Raw genomic sequence first — 18,121 nt, 5'->3', positions numbered from 1 at the left:
TTTAACAAACCAATCATTTCAGCGCCAGGGTCTGCCACATGACTGTGGCTGAAATGATTGGTTCGTTTGGGCCCCCACAAAACAAGCTGGCAATTAATGTGTCCCTGCACAAACTGGCTCTACGGAGGCAAGATGTCGTCCTCATCCTCCTCATCCACTGATTCCTTGTATAAAACAGGAAAAAGGGATTTAGGTGTCCCTGGACTGCTTACGGTCTTAGCCAAAGTTTCTGAACTTGACAGTAACTTTTTATGAACGCGCTGCAGGTGCCGTATAAGGGAGGATGTTCCTAGGTGGTTAACATCCCTACCCCTACTTATTTCACCTTTACATATGGTACATATGGCAAGACAGTTGTTGTCTGGATTTGGATAGAAATATTGCCAGACCAAAGAGGTGGAATGTTTGGTCTTCTGCCCAGGCATGACCGTGATGGGCTTTTTCATCCCACGGACAACAACTGTCTCCCCCGGAGCCTGATTAAAACAAACCACATCACCATCAGAATCCTCCTCGCCAACTTCCTCCTCAGTGCCAGGTACACCAGTATCCTCATCCTGTTGTACTTCAACAGTGACATCTTCAATTTGCATATCAGCAAGTGGACTGTGGGTGCTCCTTTCAGCACTTGCAGGGGGCGTGCAAATGGTGGAAAGAGCCACCTCTTCCCGTCCAGTGCTGGGAAGGTCAGGCATCGCAACCGCCACAACACTTGGACTCTCCTTGGGGATTTGTGATATCTTCTTAGAACGCACAGTTCTTCGCTGTGCTTTTGCCAGCTTAACTTGTTTGATTTTTTTAGCGGGAGGAGGGCTTCCATCGTCATGTGAAGCTGAACCACTAGTCATGAACATAGGGAAAGACCTTAGCCGTTCCTTGCCACTCCGTGTCATAAATGGCATATTGGCAAGTTTACGTTTCTCTTCAGATGATTTCAATGTTTTTTTCAAGGTCATTTTCCTGAACTTTGTCATTTGGGATTGTATGTGCCCTCTACTATGACATTGGGCATAGGCCTTGGCAGACGACGTTGATGGCATGTTATCGTCTATGTCATGACTAGTGGCAGCAGCTTCAGCACTAGGAGGAAGTGGTTCTTGATCTTTCCCTATTTTATTTTTATCGGAGAAAGTTTGGTCCTCCATTTATGTTATATTGATATATACGTGTGGCTATGGCGCACACAAACACATTTTTGTTGGAGACTAGTGCACTTTGTGGGTTACACCACCCTTTAAGAAATGAGCCAGCCGGCCCTTTACTTATGGGACACAGGCGCACGCTTGGCGCTGCTCCTTTGTTGATGCACGTGCAGCCACAGTGCACACAATTCACAAACACAGAAAATATTTTTTTATTGTGTTTGGAGTGTACTTTGGGGGTTACAGCACCCTTTAACGGACAAGCCAGCTGGCCCTTTACTTATGACACAGGCGCACGCTTGGCACTACTTTGTTGATGCACGTGCGGCTACTGCGCACACAATTCACAAACAAAAAAATATATATTTTTATTTTGTTTGGAGTGCCCTTTGGGGGTTACAGCACCCTTTAATGGTCAAGCCAGCCGGCCCTTTACTTATGACACAGGCACACGCTTGGCACTACTTTGTTGATGCACGTGCGGCTACTGCGCACACAATTCACAAACACAGAAAAAATATTTTTTTTTTAGCACTTGGGGGGAGCACCCCTGATGGACAGAGCACCCCCTGGACAACACTACAGCACCCCTTTAGGACTGGGACACTGCACAGGACTTTGGAGTGGACACAGCTCCTACGGACAACTGACTGTACAACACAGTCCAGCCAGCCCCTATGGACTTTGAAGTAGTGGACACAGCCCCTATGGACAACAGCAGCACAGCACAGCACAACACTACTCTGCACTACACTACACTACACAGCCCAGCCAGCCCTAACTCCCACCCTCCCTCTTCACTGTCCACAGCCGAGTGAGAAAATGGCGCCGACGCGGGTACCTTATATAGGATCCAAAACCCGCGAGACCCGGAAGTCGGGATGATGACGTTTTGCCTCGATTTTCAGATCCGAGTCAGGCGGGAAAAGTCGAGCCTGACTCGGGTCGGCGGGGCTCGGGGGGGTTCGGATATCAGAAATCCGAACCCGCTCACCCCTAATTTAAATAGTACAATTTAGTAAAATGCAGTTTTGGACCTGACGTGCCTAAGTTTGCACAAGTATGCCTTTATTTCCAAGGTTTATGGAGCAAGGTGACAGCACTGATGTGCAAGTAGCAGTTCACACAGATAGACGGGTTTCCTTAGTGAAATATGAGGTAGGCACACTGATGTTCTTTGTTTTTCAGAGCAGTGCGGAAATAAGAGTCATTTACAGAGTGAACTTACTGTACTGGGATAATAATGAGTACATTTTTAGGGTCATTTCCATTGTGCAGATGAACTTCAGTTTTGCACCAGGCAGGGCCAGCCCAAGGTCTACTAGCAGCCTGTGTAAGAATTTTTAGAGCGCCCCCGCCTATCCAACTATTTTTCCCCCCGGGGGCTGCATCACCCCATAGTATTACCAAGCATTTAGGGGCCAATTTATCAAGCATTTTTTTCCATAAAATGATTTAGAAACTGCAGTTTCTGTATCATTTTATGAATTGTTGATATGTACTAATAACCTAATGCAGGAGGTTTTGCAGAAATCTGTAGAAGGCTAATTAGCACTGCAGATTGCATCCCCATTATTATTAAAGGGCACCACGATCTGACCCCTATGTGCCAAACTCCGCAAAGCTTTACTCGCAGGCAGTGGCGTAACTAGGGCAGGGCGAGCGGGGTTCGTGCCCTGGGCGCCGTTGGACCGGCGGCATGGGGGGGCACCGCCGGCCACGGTACCGGCCCGCCCGCCCTAGTTAGCCAGTGTAGCGCCGACCGCAATGAGTGCGGTCAGCGCTACACATTTGCACAGGACCGGCGCTAGGCTTCCAGCACCGGTCCTGTGCTGCACGCCTGAGCCCATTCCCTCCCCCTGAGCGCTTGCCCAATAGCGCCAGGAGGCGGGCTCAGGCTGTGCATAACACACGCATCGCCGCCAGCGCTGGCGGCGATGCGTGTGTTAAACAGCAGCCAATGAGAGTCAGATAGACTCTCATTGACTGCTGCAGCACCCACTGCAAGAGCCGGACTTCCGTCCGGCTCCTGCAGTGGGTAATGGGACTGACGTCATGACGTCATGACGTCAGTCCCATAGTGCTGAGCGCGCCAGCCCGGGCGGACTGGAGGGCGGGAGCGGCATCGCGGACAGGAGCAGCGTGGAATCAGGTAAGTATATTTTTATATATATTTATTTATTTTTAAACCTATATGCACAATGGGGGAGGGGTTGGCTACTACTGGGGGGGACATCTACTGGGGGTGCCATTGGGAGGACCTCTACTGGGGGGGGCTACTCTACTGGGGACTACTACTTGGGGGGGGACTACCACTGGGGGCATTCTAAAAGGGGCCTAGTATTACTAGAGGCACTGCACTCGGGGGACCACTAATGGGGGCAATAATAGGAAGGGTCACTACAGGGACCACTGGATAGGGGGGGGTCACTACTGGGAGCCTGCATCAGGGGGACCACTACTGGGGGCACTGCATGGGAGGGGGGGACACTACTGCTGGGGGCACTATATAAGGGGCTTACTGCTAGGGGCACTGCGGGGACCACTACAGGGGGCACTAGATAGGGGGATCACTACAGGGTGCCTGCATAAGGGGACAACTACTGGGAAAACTACATGGGGGGGACTACTGCTGGGGGCACTATATAAAAGGGCACTGCATAAGGGGATACCGCTACTGGGCGCACTGCATTGTGGGGACTGCTACTGGGGGCACTGCATAAGGGGGAACACTACGTGGGGCACTGCATTTGGGGGGGCCACTACTGGGGGTACTGAGTAAGGGGAACTAATTGGGGGCTGTATAAGAGGGACCACTACTGGGGATACTGTATAAGGGGCACTACTATGGACCTGCATGAGAGGGACCACAACTGCATACTGGGGGTACTACTGGGGTTAAGGTGCATATGGATAGGAATGTTCAGTTTGAAAATAAAGGGATGTGTCATGTTGCCACGCCCCATTTTTAAGTGACCACGCCCATTTTTTGCCGCGCGTGCACATGGGGGGGTGCTCCTTTTTCAAATTTGCCCTGGGCTCCAAATACCCTAGTTACGCCACTGCTCCCAGGAGAGAGATCCTCCGCAGGCTCCGGAAACTGACATTGTGCACATGCGCAGTATCAGATTCTCCCGGAGGAGTCTTTCACATTCAACTGTGAAAGACTCCTCTAATATGCTGGGGAAGTAACTCTGACTCAGGCACATCGGTTATCACTACCACGGTCCCTTTGGGTTCTGTTAAGAACATAGGGCCTAGCGTGCACTGCTGAATGCAGATTCCCGATGTTTGTGAATCTGCGCAGGCGCCAGACCCATTATGCGCATGTGCAGAACAGGTCTGCCAGTACGCTTGCAAACTGGCAGCAGACTGGCAGTGATTGACAGTCTGCTGCCATGTGGGGGCGGGGAGGAGGTGGCGACAGCCTCAGTTACCCAAAATGAAGACGTGTCGCCACCGTTAGCAGGGAGGGAAGAAGCTATGATCTCTGTCGGATGACGGAGATTTCCTGGCTTCTTCCTCTAAACTGCAGCGGCCGGCTGCGGGACCCCATAGGTCACCGCAGCCGGCCGATGGTACGCAGATTAACCAATGCTTCATTGGACAACGCAGCTCGGTTAAGTAATGCACAGGGGGAGTGATGCCTCCAGTGCATTACCATATCTGCAAGGATCGCAATTGCAAAGCTGCCTGCGTGCATACATCATATATCTATAGCCTGAGTGCAGCTTTGCAATTACGATCCTTACAGAATCAGGCCCATAGTGCGGACATTTTCACTCAAAATAAAAATATCCACTGCAAAACAAAATGTTAATAATCACTGCAATGCCGACATTATTAATATAAAGGCCCCTAAGTGTGAAAACTTTTATTGCGCCAGGCCTGTTTTGTAATTGAGGGGCCTATTCATAAACACTAAAATAACGTTTTTAAGGACATTTTCTTCAAATAACGTTAATTTAGTATTCATGATGACACTTAGCACAGGCGATATCACTGATATCTCCTTGCTAAGTCCCCCTGCATTAATTTCCACACTCCCCATGGGCATATGGAAATTATGGTATTCATCAAATTCCGAAAATTATTTATTTTCGGAATTTGATGGAGGTACTATTCGCCACTGTGAGGTGGTGAATAGCAGGTAACACTTACCTGCGGTCAGCTGGACAGGTCCCCCGCAGCTCCCTCCGGCGCTCTGGTCCCTCCTCTGGCTCCGGTGGTTGCTCGTACACTGTGTTCTCCCAGCAGAACACAATACAGTTTAGAAAAAAAAAAAAATGTTTTTTTTCTAAACAGTACTGTGGTGTGCTGGGAGACCACGTGTCAGACCAGCAGGTCGGAGCCGGAGGCTGCTGCGCGGGCAGGTAAGTGTGGGACGGGGGGTGAGTGAGCGGAGGGGAGGGGGTTGGGGGGGCACACAAACTTACCGCCGCTGTTGGTAGAGCTGCGCATGCCCTGGGTTTACGAATGTAACAGCGCATGCGCAGCACTGTTTCCAGCTGCAGTAGAGAGGGAAAACTATCTATTTCCCAAAAAGCTGTCATCGCAAAAATGATAGCTTTTCGGAATAGATACTGATGGAGAGGAGGAATGATGAATTCCTCCGGTAATTAGGTAGAACTCCATGCGTGTACTAAACCTAATTACCTCCATCGATTTTTTTAAGGTATGATGAATAGGCCCCTAAGTTACAAAGACCGCTGAAAAACTCAGTATTCATCTGCAAAACTCAGTATACAGTATTTATTAGTCTGCACCTGCAAAGTAGTCTGTTTAATTTATTGACCAGTACTGTAGATTTGCAATGTAAAATGAAACATTAATTTATTTGTTTATTGTATGTTGATTTATGTAGAGTAACTGCCTGGTCTGACTGATACATTTCTGCACACCATCATACCCGTTGGTGCCAAGTGGACGAGCGGAGCGCCTAAGCGACATAGCGCTGCCATGTAGTGCTTCCTAAAGGCTCCACTGATCAGAACTTTTATGATAGGGGTTCCTGGAGTGTGAGGTCCTGTAAATGCGGGGGTGGGAGCAGTGTACTGTTTAAAAAATGATGGGTCATTTATTTTTAGCAGAATTACAGAGGTTTTGCCTTGAAGTTTTTATTTGTCTAATGGTAAAAACATTGATTGTCATTTATGCCCCTTTCAGACATACAACCCGGGAAATTTCCTGCTCAGACCCGGGAATTTCTCCTGTGCAAATTCCCGGGTATTTGGTCGAGACCCCCCTCTCACACTACAGTGTCTATCCAGGAAATTCCCAGGTAGACCCCTTTCAGACAAGAGCAGGGTTTTTCTGCTTACCTGCCTCTTCTCTGCCGTCTGCTCCTCCTAGCCTATCCCCTCTCTGGCTGATGATGATGATGATGTCATCATTCAGCAGCCAAAAGCCGGCCAATCGAAATGCAGTTTTTTTTTTTTATTATAATTTTTTTAACATTTATTCTAATTTCCTGGTGGTCCAGCGGGAGTGCGGGCGGCCCGCTGTGGCACAGCCGGCCGGTGCTGAGGGTGGTGAGCAGCAGCGCTGAGCATCCTATAGGACGCTCTGTGCTGTCAGCTCAAAGCAGCAGCGCTGAGCGTCCTATAGGATGCTCTGCGCTGTCAGCTCAAAGCAGAAGCGCTGAGGGTCCTATAGGACGCTCTGCGCTGTCAGCTACATGCAAAAGCTGCTTGGTGCTGCCCGGGAGTAGTAAATTCCTGGGTAGCACCATTCAGACAGAAGCAGGGTAAGTCCCGGGAAAAACCCTGGTCGATTGCAGGGGCGGCTACCTGGGAACGTGTTCCCGGGTAAGTACCTTTCACGCAGACATGAGACCCGGGAATTTTGGCCAAGGCAGGCCAAAATCCCGGGAATCTCAGTATGTCTGAAAGGGGTATTAGTGTTCTATTTTATGGTAAAGTGTGGGTTTTTTTGTGGTTTTGCAATGGTTTTGAGCTTATTAAACCTGAAAAACCGACAGATTTCAAATATGCAGCTTACTAAATTTACCCCTGTGGGGTATATTTACTAAAGTTAGAGTTTTTAAAAGTGGAGATGTTGCCCATAGCAACCATTCAGATTCTTCTTAAAATGTAAGTAGTACCTTCTAGAGCAGTGGTTCTCAAACTGGTCACGTTTTCCATGTCACCCAGCAGGCGCACAGCTGTATTCATTACTCACTGTAACATTTTGAAAGATCCACAGGTGAAGCTAATTATTTAACTTGTGATTGTGAGGAGACCTGGAAAACATGCACTGTGTGGGGTCCTGAGGACCGAGTTTGAGAACCTGTGCTCTAGAAGATAATAGCTGGAATCTGATTGGATGCTATGGGCAATATCGCCACTTCTTAAAACTCTCACTTTAGTAAATTCACCCCTAAGGGGCATATTCAATTAGAAGTGAAAAGTCAGTTGCCGGACTTTTCACAATCTTCAGAGGTTTGGACTGCGATAAAGTATCACGCCCGTCCCCACGTATCCCCGTATTCAATTGCAAATCGGCGAAAATGGGACTCTGTTGAAAAGGTAATCAGGGAAAAGTGCTGTCATTTTTGGGGAATTCAGCCTACCACCCCCCAAAAGATGCTCTGACATGGGGGTTTACTATGGGTACTCCCGAATAGCCCTGCAAAAGGTATTTGGGGACTTTAAATGGTCTCAATAAGTGCTATTTAGCGTCTTTGGGAAAGTGGTGAAGAATAGCATTTAACAACTTTTTATTGGAAAAGTAAGTAGTCCCATCAAATTTGGGGTACATGAAAATGGGTACTAACATATTTTAAACTTGTTAATGTGAAGATTTAAAAAAAGCCAAAAAATCCACCTCCCGCAAGCACCTGCAAACAAAAAAAGCACATGGGGCATACTTGGGGACTCCCCCTGAGTCTATTTAGCTAGTTTTAAAGTTTGTCCAACAAAACTGTTTTTGGGGTGTCCTGTGGAAATTTAAAAAACATTTTTGACACAGATTACCTTTGGGGACCGTCCAAGGGGTGCAGAGTGTTTTTTGGAAGTTTGTACCCTAATTCTGCACTTTTTCTCGACACTGGATACTTTATCGCTGGGTTCGAACCACTGACTTTCCGTATAGGCAAAAAGTTGTGAAAATTGAATACGGAGAAGCGGCGCTGGGGAGGGGGGGCGCTCTGAGCCCCCTCAGCCCGGGGCAAAGCCAGGAGGGGCGCGATCACTGTGATCGCTCCCCCCCACAGGCATAGGAGACTGCTGTGGTTGCTGCTCAGCAGCCGCGAGCAGTCTCCCACTGCAGCTCAGCACACCCTGTGGGGGGGGCGGCGCCGGACCCGGGCCCCCGCCGGTCCCCTCAGGAAGCCCGGGCCTGGGTAATCTGTACCCGCTCCCCCCCCTCTTGGTGCCCTTGGTTAGGGCTAGGGGTTAGGCACTAGGGGGAGGGTAAGGGTTAGGCATGACGGGGGGAGGTTTAGGGTGCGGGTAGGGAGAGGATAGGTTTAGGCACTAGGTGGGTGGTTGGATTTAGGCACCGGGAAGGGAGGGTTAGGGGAAGGGAGAGGGGGAGAGTTAGGATACCAATCGACAGGTGTCGGTATCCTAACCTTGTTGGGATACTGGTGTCAGGATTTTTACCGCCAGGATTCCGAGAGCAGGCATCCTGTACCCAACCCTTATTTGTCTATCTGAATGAAATACCCTTAAAACAATGTGAATATGTTGAATCCTCAAACACTTACGCTTTGAATATTTATATAGATACAGTTTCTGGTTTATCAAAGGTGTCCAAGGTTTTTAAGTATTTAACCTAATTATAGAAACAAAATTAGACATTTCTAAAGATCAGACAAACATTTCTGTTTATAATGTCTTCCTAGTTATGGAGATTGCATTCAAAGGGGTCTTCTTCTCTCTTTTTTCATTCCTTGCACTATCCCTTACCCCCAGTGTTCTATGCATTGCAAGAATCCATTGTAGCTTATGTGGAGTCAGTACTAGCACATTATTGAGGCCCAGAGAATATAGGTGAAGGGATTTTTCCTGGTGATGACTCTCAGTTTCTGTTTTAAATGCAATGTAATGCTTTACATAGTCATTACCTGTCCTGTGTCGAAACCGAATAATTGGGTAAGACAGAATCTGTTTGACAATCAGGATAACATGCACGACGCCATCTTGTGAATGGCAGCAAGACTCCATTTTAGAAAAGAAAGCTTACACAAGCGCCATTTTGTCAAAAATACATAGTACACAATCCACAGTGCAAAATTGCTAAAAGTAGCAATTTTGCTACTCACAACGCAAAGTTGCTAAAAAGTAGCACGAACAGCTTTTTAACAATCTTCCCCTAACACCTACCGACAGTGTTTAGCAGACATAAAATAACTTTGCAACACATTAAAATCACCACAGACTTATATTTGAGCAGTAGCAAAGTAGTGGTGTTTTCCCTGCATTCACATTAACACATACGCGATGTAGCAAATTAGTGGTGTTTTCCCTGCACTTCATGTTAAACATAGGACAACGCAAAATAGCGATTTAGACGCACAGCCAGCTTTTTAGTGACTTTTCCCAAACCCATACTGGCATGCTCACACACCTACACAGAAGCCTTTCCAACTTAGTGCTGGTCGCTAAGTGCCCCACAGACCCTCAAACGCACAACACAATTTAGTGTCATTTCTCCCCGCATACACATTTAAAAGCAATGGTCCCACAGCACAAAAGGAATGATTATTACTTGGTTTAATCGCAATGTCAGCATATAAAGAAATGAATGTTTTCTGTAACTATGGCTTAGTAAATGACAATTGGACCGTGTTTGGTGCCATACTGATCTACTCTGTTCCCACAGCGTTCCAGTGGCATCGGTGAGAAGATCAGAACATGCGGCTATGAAATATGAATGTTAGAGAGAATAACTTCTTGAAATGTTGTATGCCATAGTTAGATTAGATTTATTATGCAGCGGGAAGGTGAACACAATCAGGCTGTTAGAGGCTGGGTTGTGTCTTTGCACTGACCTATGAATTGTACCGTAACGGAAGAAGCAAGAAGAGGAACCAATGAGAACCTGCCAACGTATTCTATTGTATTGCTTATCCCAGTACGGGTATATATGTGAGTGCTCTGAAACAAGATGCCAGTCTGCGGTGTTCCTGTTATGCTGTTCGACGGAGGTCTCATTATTGATGCCGGTATCTGGTCCCAGAGCGCACGCATATGTATTGACTGTACCTTATGACCTAATGTTTGTACAATTTATTTTGTGCTCATTGTTAGATCATAGCGTGGTAACATCTGTACTTTTACCTGAATAATAATCTTTAGCGCGTTGGACCGCTATTCAACTGTCAGAGTTTTATTAATGGTATAATTAAACACAGCGCTAATTAGCGACATCTTGTGGTTTTAGAAGGTATAGGCAGGTTTTGTCTTAGAGGTTCTAGGCAGGTGAATCTTAGAGGTTTATAGGCAGGAATGTACTAAAGGTTTATTTACGATTCAACACCTGGGAAATGTGTTAATCTATCTCTGCATACAATTTCAGTATGTCACTTATTTGCTGTTGCATTGGGACATGGCATGGCCTAGCTTCCACCCATCCTGACAACAAGTGTTCTCATACACCTAGCGTCTATATGCCATACTGCGTGAAACGGTCAGCACAACTTTTCTTTACATTTTGCCTCTTATTCGCATTACAGACACCATTCAAAGTGGTTACTAAGTGACAGAGCAGAGGCACAGACACCACAGTTTAAAGCACATCTATGAAACATTGCCATACAGCAGTGGTAGGAATGAAAGCTAGTGCAAGATGAAATTGTTCTTGGGCCCTCCCATCAGGTGTGTAGCGTGTAGCCATGGCACCCGGAGCATGTGTGTGCTACCACGCCCGCATCCTCCAAGTGGTCCAGGTAGGCGGCATGTCCAGCATGTAGGGGCAAATTAAAGGGAAATAATAGCAAACATTAGGGGCAGTATCAAACTGGGAAATGGAGGGCTAGATATATTCCAGCTGACTAAAGTAATTCCACCGCCGCCTCCTTCCTCTTTGTTATTGCCGTGGCTCCACCCATTCCTCCATTCTGTTCAGTCCCAGAGCCGGATTAAGATCCCACAGGGCCCTACACAAAATACAGCCTCAGGGCTACATATTAATGTATATATAAATATATACAGTGTATAAATTTCTCAAACAGCTCTCCTCACTCAGATCTCCCCCCTTCTCACACATATCTACTCCCCTCAAATGCACACAATGATCCCCCTCATCCAGACCTCACCACAGCTCTCCCCCTTACACAGCTTACCTCCCCTTACACAGCACTCCCCTCACACTCAGGCCCTGATTCAGAGCCGGATGCTTTGACAGAGCGCTCGCTCTGAATCAGGGCCGTCCTTCCTAATTTTAGAGCAGCCTCCTGGCCGCTCGCATAGCTGTGGGTGACCACCCACAGCTATAACAAGCGGCCAAAAAGATGGCCATCGTGACCATCGGGCTTGCGACGAGACCCTTGTGGTAGGGCCTCTTTGCCGCAAGCCCTGGAGTGCTTTTGGCTCTATCAGAGCCCAAAGCACTCCCACTGACATCACTTGTGATGTCAGTGGGGCCGGCCCCAGACGGTAGGCATTCCCATGGGAACACCTCCGTCTGGACAGCCACGCCCTCCAAAGGGGGCATGCTGTCACTCACCATCGACAGCACGCCCCCTTTGTAGCGAGACCCATAGCAACCGTCGCAATCTGGGTCTCGCGCATGCGCACGATGGAGCCGGGTCCATCGTGTGCATGCGCACTGGGCCAACATCGACCCGCTTGCGAGCGGGTCTGAATTAGGCCCTCAGCCTCCCCTCACACACACAGCGCTTCCCCCTCACTCAGATCCCCCCCTTCACACACATACACAGTTCTCCCCCTCACAAAGATCTCCCCTCCTCACACAGACCAACCCCCGCACACACTCATACACACACAGCTCTTCCACTTAACAAAGCTCCCCTCCCTTCAAACACACAGATACTCCCCCTTAAGGTGGGTACACACCTGGCAGATATATCTGCAGATGATGAACGTTCACACACACTGAACAACCATCATCTGCATGCTGCAGCGGGTCGGGCCGGACTGAGGGTGGGTAGGGGGTGTGGCCTAATCGTGGGAGGCGTGGCCACGCTCCCTTAAAAAAAACTTTTGCCACCTGGCGCTGTGCGCTGGGGAGGGGGGCACTATGTGCATAGGAGACTGCTCGGGTTGCTGCTTTAGCAGCCTTGGACACTCTCCCAGTGCAACTCAGCACATAGCAGCTCGTGCTATGCTGCTGTGGATGGGGAGCTGTGCCGGACCCGGGTAAGTAGTACCCGCTCGCGGCTCCACTCCCCCTCTGCAGCTCTGTGTACCAGTGATCGGCTGATCGCCCGTACACACTTGCCGATGGACAGATATGTGTGAAGACATATTTGTTCATTGGTTGTGCAGCACAGCCAATGCGATATGTCTGTAAACGACGTTGTTCACAGACATATCATCTGTACACACTGGCTGGCGGGGCCACAATAAATTGGCTGATCAATTGATCGCCCAATATATCGGCCAGTGCATACCCAGCATTAGACAGATCTACTCCCACCCCCCTCCTTACTGCTGCAGGAAACCTGAGAACAGCTATTCAACTGGGGGGGGGGGAATCACCTGCCAATGGGCTGAACCTGAAGAACATAAAGTAAAGAGATCAGTGCATCCATACCAAGTGTCACTCCGCCCACACCATTCCCCCGTCTGAAGGCACTGATCTCTTTATGTGCTGCAGGCTCATCTCAGCAGGTGCTCTGCCCTTCGCCATATGGCTGATCTCTAGCGCCCTGGCAGGAGCAAGTGCCTGGAGCAGATGCTCCACTGGATATTAAAAAGGACATGCAGAGTCACAGTACTTGTATACAGTACACAGAGGGGTACAGCACACAAAAAACATTTTTTTTTTTCACTATTTAAAAAAAACTTTAAAAAAGTTTTTAAAAATTAAAAAAATTAAACTTTTCTTGCGTTAACTTGTCACAGTACTTGTGTGCTATGAACACGCAGTGGGCTACGGCAAAAGGAGTCACAGTACTTGTATACACAGTGGGGTACAGCCCAAGGAGTCACAGTGCTTGTATACAGAGTGGGCTACGGACCAAAGAGTCACAGTGCTTGTATGTACAGTGGGTGACGGCCCAAGGAGTCACAGTGTTTGTATACACAGTGGGGTACAGCCCAAGGAGTCACAGTGCTTGTATACACAGTGGGCTATGGACCAAGGAGTCACAGTGCTTGTATACACAGTGGGCTACGGATCTAAGAATCACGGTGTTTGTATACACAGTGGGGTACAGCTCCAAAAACTTTTAAACTTTTTGAAAAGATATTATTTTACCTTTTTTTTACACTGGAGCAGATGGGCATGAGTACAGCACAGCATGCATCAACATGCCTTGTACACACAGCCACTTATGAGTCTGGACACAGCCACTATAATCAGTGTCGAAACCGAATAATTGGCTGAGACAGGATTGATGTAAAATTAGATCAGGGCGACGCCATTTTGCGAATGGCAATGAAATGCCATTTTGTGACTGGCTGCCCAGCGCCATTTTAGTGAAACTCGCCATTATAAGTACATAGGGCGATGCTATTATTTAGCATCGTGCGATTCCCACGCAATAGAAAGAAGTTAAAGGTCCTCACCAAACAAATACAGACAGTCATTAAAACATATAAAATGATTATCCCTGCAAAACACGTACCATGGTGTACTCCACAAAACACATAGTCACACAAAGTATCTAACTAGCGTCTTTTCCCAATTCCCCAATACTTACACACTGCACACTTACATAAAAGGTTCCCTAGCATTAAAGTGTAATATCCAAGGTTTATGCAGTAATTATTAATGTTGTATAATAAAGGTTATTTGATATCTAAGGTTTAGTACATGGTAAGCAGACCATGTTTGATGTTGTACTGATCCACTGTGTCTCCACAGATTTCCGGTATCATCGGTGAGAAGATCGCAACATGCGTCTGCAAACTATGGACTATAGAGAGTTAAAACATTAAAATGTACTCTGTAATGTTAGCAGCTTAGATTAGCATGCAGCGGGAAAAAGGTCACAAAGGGTTGTTAGAGGCTGTGTCCATTGAATTGACCTATGAACTATCCTGTAACAGAAGCACCTTTAAGAAGAACCAAAGGAATGTCAAACTTGTCTATTGCCTATGCCTGTAAGAGTATATATGTGCACTCTCTGACCCCAGACTGGAGTCTTCTTGCTGTGCTGTTGATGGAGGTTTCTAATGCTGATGCCGGTATCTGAACCCAGAGCGCGTGTGTATATAACAACTGTACCTTGGGTCTGTGTGATTTATTTGCGCTAATTGTCTTTAGATCACAGCATGTAACCATCTGTTTTTATATTTAATAATAACTTTTTGTGCTTTGGAACCACATTCAAAGTCTGAAAGCATTTATTTACTGTGCGACTCAGGCTAAATAGCGACAATTTTAGAAGGTATAGACAGGATTGCATAGAGGTTTTAATTAGGTATCCATAGTTGGGGGCTCGTAGTGTTAATCACACTACCAGTCACTTGGTAACACTTGGTAGCGATCTCTCAGCAAAAGGGAGGCGCCATAGCAGGAGAACGCATTGTGCCTTCGAAATCTGCTACCACTTTGTTGCTGAGAGTCCGCTACTTGTTATTGTGGTTTTAGGTGTGCTGATTGAGAATCCAGGGACGAGGAAGGAAACACTTTGTTTTCCTTCATCGATAGTATTTTTGTGTTAAAAAGGGGAAGTCGCATTATTGTGTATGCGACTAGTCGCACAATAGCGTATATGTATTTCCTGTATTGCTGCCACGTGCTTTAAACAAAGCAATTGAGACTGCACGGTGATATTGATAGATAGCATTGTTGTAAATATAATGATCAGTGTTGCTATAGTCTGGGAAAACGTGTATTTTTCTGCGCAGGAAAAGGTTGTGTAACAGTGAGTATTTGTTGGTAGGGACAACAGTTCCCTAGTTAAGGGAATCATAGGACCCTTAAGGACTAGGCGCAAGGGTCGACCTAGTAGCTCGGTAGTAGATACCGTTCTAACACATAAGCAGGTGTAGTTGTTGTCTTTGTTGTAGGTTCGGCTCCCAATGTGATTACAGTATTTAGTGATCAGTTAGGGTTATTTGAGCATTGTAATTGATCCGCACAGTTTAGGCTAAATTGTGATTGTGAACTGGGTAGAGGGTGAACGAAATCACTGAAAAGGGTAGGTGTTATTGGAATACCTACATGCTAGCAGTTGAAAGGTAGTCAAAAAGGGATTAGATGCATGGAAGCAGCCTGGTTTTTCTTCCATAGGTGTGTGGGCACATCCTGTTAATATCGTCCGCACGTAAGTGAAAGTATCTTGACTGTCTTTCACCAGTTTAACTCTCTATTAAAAAGCTTAGGGTTCTCCCAGATGGGGGCCAAGCAAACGGTACAGATGTTAGATGATGTGCTGCTGTTGGAAGCGCCGCTTGGGTCGGCACGCCATATTATGCATACTAAGTACGGTTCTTATGCAATTAGATACTGTGATGTATGGTTTAAAATGACGATGAAGAGTGTTAGACCGTTTCCCAGAATTGGCAGCTTTGGTAAGGAGGTATAGAACAATGTCCGAGATAGCTTCTGTATGGTGCACTCTCGAATGAAAAATGTAAAATATGACGAGTGTTTAAAATTATGGCAGTGTGAGGGGGATGCGTGGCTTAAAGGTGTGCATGCGATGCAAACTAGCGTCATGAGCACGTTACCGGAGAGTACACACGCAGCACTAAACTGCGGTGCATGCGCGCCATGAGAAAGCTCGCATGTACAGCAAGGTAGAGTTGCGGAAGGCATTGCCATACAAATGTAACAAGTATTTGTACTCTCTCTTAAGTAATCATAAAGAAAATGTTTATGATGCGGATGATGAGTCTATTGTTATGTCTGCCATTTCCCATGCTGTACACATGTTAGATGATCCACCACAACAAGCACAAGTGGTGCCGCCATTTTCATCAGTGATAGTACAGGAAGGGTTAACATCCACTGCAAACGTAGAGGAAGTTGTTAACCCTATACGTAGCAGTAATAGACTAAATCCGCAGCCAGGTAACAAGGTCAAAAGTAGCAGTGCGGCCGGTCTGCATCCCATCTGGACAATAACGGTTCCGAATGGGAATGCGGATGCGAATGGTGTAGTGCCCACAAGGGAGGTAGCAATGCATTGTCCTTGGAAAAGAACAGAGCTAAATTCCATAATGAATGATTTCCACCGATCCTAAAAAGGAATTAGCCAAATGCCAAAGATTTTTGAAAAATTTGGGTAGTGCTCACGAGCCAACCAATAAAGATTGGCAAGTGGTATTAAGGGCTTGTCTTCCACACAATACCGACGTGACAAAGTTTATCACAGATTGTGTACTGGATGGAGATGTTCCCTTAACAGATGAAATTAGCCAAGGTAACATTTCCCGCATTATACCTCAATTGGGTGTATATTTTCTAGTAGTAGTTAACTGGAGCAAAATTTTCACCATAAAACAAAAAGAGAGTGAATCTGCAGAGGATTATTTTAACCGAGCTCTGCAGGCTATCACCCAGTACACTGGGTTAGAGGATATTAAAGATAGCACTCATCACAGGGGAATGATCGTCACTGTACTTATGGATGGTTTAAAAGAGAACCTAAAGACCCGAGTTCAGACTGCACAACCTGGCTGGAGGGGAGTCACTGTAGACACCCTCACAGAATCCGCTATTGAACACGATAAGAACATCCTTAAAAAGAGAGAGACCCAGAGCGAGAAGCTAATGGCTGTTAGTATTCAAGCTCTAGAAGGAATGACTATAACATCACAGCCAACAGACACACATGCACCTGCACATCTACATGTCCTCACCAATCCTGCACCACCTCAAACACAACCCTACCTCACTTATCACACACAGCCACAAAACCCATACTATCCACAACCACCATATTTCCCTCAATATCCTTACCCACACCCACCATCTTTACCTTCTGCTTAACCCACACAGCAATCCTTTCACCCACCCCACTCACTAAGGTGCTTTAACTGCAACCAAGTGGGACATGTAAGTAGGAACTGTAGGGTGAAGAAGGTAGGACCCCCTAACCAGGGAGTACCTGGATATCCCCATAAGAGATATACACAGAGTACAGGAAACCTACAACAGTCACCAGCTCCAATTGTGGCCGTAAATGCTGTATTGGAATGTGACAGTCAATGCTCGGGGTCAGGTCATACCTGTAGTCTACAGATCAGTCAGGTTAATGGGAAGTACTAGGGAAGTACCGGTGATGATGGTTGATGTAGCTGGTACTAAATAACCTTTTCCTGTAGACACAGGGGCAACCAGGTCATAAATCTCCCGCTAACTTACAGTTAACCAGCGAGACGGTACCAGCAATGGGTGTAACGGGTAAAGTGCAACATTATCCTTTAATAAAATCCACAGAGGTCACTATCGGGTCATTGCATACCAGGCATTCTTTCCTCCTGGCAGCAGCGGCTCCTACTAACCTACTGGGAAGGGATTTGTTATGTAAGATGGGATGTGTCATATATTGTACCCCTGATGGTATACTTCTAGATATCCCAGAGAGAGTTGCGCACGAGGTGAGGGATATGTTGGACACTCCCTAAAGGATAATGTATCACTCTACTGGTTTAGGTGAAATTCCATCTCAGGTAGATCAAATGCTATCCCAAATTCCAGATTCACTTTGGACCAAGGATGGACAGGACACTGGATTAATGGCAAATGTAAGTCCCGTAATGGTAAATCTAAAAAGTGGTAGGCAAGCTCCTAAAATTCCCCAGTACCCATTAAAACAGGAGGTAGAATTAGGGGCGTATCCCATAATTGAGCGATTGTTACAGCAGGGAATTTTAGTTCGTACAGCAAGTGTA

The sequence above is a fragment of the Taudactylus pleione genome, unplaced genomic scaffold (assembly GCF_031769625.1).
Source record: "Taudactylus pleione unplaced genomic scaffold, aTauple2 ptg000037l, whole genome shotgun sequence".
Taxonomy (NCBI): Eukaryota; Metazoa; Chordata; class Amphibia; order Anura; family Myobatrachidae; genus Taudactylus; species Taudactylus pleione.
Note: the sequence above shows the minus strand (reverse complement) of the source record.